Here is a 3,452-nt window from a genome sequence, read left to right on the forward strand (position 1 = left end):
TGAGAGTGGAGCGGGAAATGAAGTAGATAGACACATACTCCGTGTAACCCGCCCGGCAGGTTACCGTAACATTATCCATAGGCAATTTGTTTGTGACCGAGGACACAGGGCAGAATTCTCCATAGATTGCCAGGGAGGCAAAGGAATTCTAGAAGGAATTGCCAAGGATATAAAACTGGGACTGAGACCACTCAGACCATTGAATTGGGGATGAAGAAAAACCCCATAGGGTTACGGTTTCCGGCAACCAGCCGTGCTAAGATACACACAGCATGCTGGAAAATTGTGATATGCAAGAAGACAGCACGGCTACTAATAGAACGGTAAGACAATACCTATCTATTTATGTAGTCAAACCATCTGGTTGCAAGGTAGGGCTATCAGCATTGTGTTGATAGCTAGGAGAAGGGGTGCAGGTCTCTTGGCGCCTCCGGAATGCGCCGGCAGACCGGCGGCACGCCGGAGGCCGCTCCAGCAGAGTTTCTGGCATTAGGGAAGACAAACAGAGAAGTCAAGAGTAATGCCAGGATGGCGGCCGCCGGTACAACGGCGGGACGCCGGCGGTAGGCGGCGGCTCCGGCAGCCGAAGGTTGCCGGCTTGGTGACAGGGACAAGGGTGAGCTACAGCAGAACCGGACTGCTGGCAATGGATGCCGGCACGCCGGAGGTCGGTCCGATGGACGGACGACCGAAGGAAGGAGGTATAAGGGTAGGCCATCGGCTGCACGCCGACGGGAGGCGGCAGCCCTCCGGCACACGGAGGGCTGTCGGCCACGGGGGGCAAGGAAGGAGTCACCAAGGAGGGAGGTCGGTATCGCCGACAGTAGAGGCGGTAAGGGACCGGCACCAGGACAGTGAAAGAGACAGAAGGAGGGATGTAGGAGTACGGACACGAACCCCAAGACATCCCACCTGAATGGGTGTACCCATGATAGGGGCTAGCCCTATCACCCAGTGGCAGGGAGCCGCAGGCGGCCGGGAGCCAGTGTAGCCCAAGGGAGGGCTAGGGAACACCCAAGAGGGGGAGAACCCCTGCGGACAAAACGCATCCAGTGGCTAACCCCATAGGACACTATGAAGGGTATATGTACCAGAGCGGCCTGCACACAGGGACTCAAGGTAGCCCTATCACTCCACCCTAAGGAAGAGTTGCAGGACAGGGGACAGATGGGTATAGGCTAGGCCATACAAGAGATAGGTGGGGAGGGGAGAAGAGGAAGGGTCTTCCATAGGGGAGGTCCTGTACCAAAACGGCCACCAAGGAAGGGAGGACGCTCCCTAGCCTAAGGTAGGCAGCCTGGCTGAGAACGGTGCATGGGTACCGTTTCAAGCAAGGCACAGAACTATCTCCCCCCAAGCCTAACCTAGAGCAGGGATATTACGCCCTGAACCAGTTAGGTTGGAAGACGTATCGCTATTGTAGGGAGGTTCGGAAACCTAGCCTCAGCAATAGAGGAAGGGCAGGCCGTTCCTCATTCTCGGACGCAACCCTAAGGGGGGATCATTCCCTTAGGGAGGACAGAGAAGCGATAGATACTCTGATATGAGCTTAATCCCCTTACGTGGTAGGGGGAGCAAGGCTACACAGAGGGAATGCCCTAAGGCAGGGGGTGAAGGGAGCATATAGGGGTCCTACATTTAGGTTAGGTTAGAAAGGCACACTATCAAACCTATCCCCTATATGGTCCCTGAAGGCGAAAACACTTGCAACACAGTAAACAGTATCATAAAATAATGCCACTATCTTCATAACTAAACCTAGGATCACTGTAATATATCATGCATGAACACTGATGATAGGCACTCTGGCCTAGGGGCTAGGCTAGCGATCTGGTATGGGGTCAGGCGATGACCGATAAAAGAGCGTCCAAACACGATATATAAAGTTCCTAGCTATGAAGACTAAATAACTAATCGTTCGATTAGTTAATAAGGCCGGAGAAGCTGTTGAGGCTAGCTAAATAAGGCATGCAAGACAACAGCGACGCCATAAAATGGCGGGTCCGGTAGCAGCACAGCTTTGCCAAAAAACATAAAATATCTCGAAAAGTAAAAGTTACTTTCCGGTCAGAGCTTATTTAAACAATACTGGAACCTTGTACTCAACTTTCCAGAAGAAGGCGAGGCCGAGGGTAGAGACATGGCTAAGATGCAAGTCGATAAAGTAAGCACAGGGAAAATCCGTCTTAGTAAGGCAAGCTACTATGCGAAGGATGAGGACGGACGTGACGTCATTTAGCAATGGCGCCCGTTTGTTTACGTCTCGAGTACCAAAAGTAGCCACGGACGAGATTAGCTGTGGAACGGCTCCCCAGCTATTCTCCGCCCCTACACATCGAAGTATTAACTCTATGTGGGGTGCAGATAGCTATGTGGCGCGTTAATACATGCGTCCCCTGTTGATATGCGATGTCTTAAAGGGAAACCTTTAGGATACTCGCTCCAGAAGTTAGAATTCTGTGATAACCTGTGGTTAAATTCTCTGGGAATATCTAGTAGTTATTTACCCAAGGAAGCTACCAAAAAGGAACCTTCTATCAGGACGCCATGGCTTGAGCCCAAAAAACGGATTTTGAGCGAAGTGAAAAATCTATTTTTGGGTGAAAGAGCCATGTCGTCCTGATGGACCCACCCTCCTTTAGTAAAAGGATATGAATCCCTCCCTTTGGTACTGTATCTGCAACACCTACGAAGCTACAAAGAATGGCTTAGGTGGCACCTCGCGGTAGCGATTGGGCTAACTATTACAGTACATTAGGAGAATAGAGTGGTTACCTTTTTAACGACTCTCCTATTTTCTTGCCACTTTTCCCTCTCGAAGTGAAAATCGCTATTTGGGGTGTAAATAGCTGCGAGATGTGTCAAGATATGTCCTTATGCGATATCCCTTTGTGAATTTTTAAGGGATACTCGCTCCAGGAGTTAGAATTCTGGATACCTTCGGTAAATTCTCTGGGATATATCACTGTAGTCACATATAACCTAGGAAGCTACTTATGAAGGAACTTCCATCAGGACGACATGGCTTTCACCCAAAAATAGATTTTTCACTTCGCTCAAAATCCGTTATATATATATATATATATATATATATATATATATAATATATAATATATATATATATATATATATATATATATATATATATAAATATATATATACAGTGATGCCTCAGCATACGAAAGTAATCCGTTCAGGATACGGTTTCGTATGCTGATTTTTTCGTATCCTGAGTGCCGTTTTACATGTAAATAGCCTAATCCGTTCCAAGCCTTACGAAAAGACACCTTTTCTTTCATAAACACGCTAAACTGTAGTAATAAACATGCAATGCAGCCATTTCTATCATTCATTAATTAACCCAACCGTTAAAAAGAGCCTAATCCATTCCAGAAACCATCATGAGATTATTCAATAATGTAGTTATAGCCTAGTTATCCCCTCCAAGCCCT

The sequence above is a fragment of the Palaemon carinicauda genome, chromosome 4 (assembly GCF_036898095.1).
Source record: "Palaemon carinicauda isolate YSFRI2023 chromosome 4, ASM3689809v2, whole genome shotgun sequence".
In the NCBI taxonomy this organism is placed as follows: domain Eukaryota; kingdom Metazoa; phylum Arthropoda; class Malacostraca; order Decapoda; family Palaemonidae; genus Palaemon; species Palaemon carinicauda.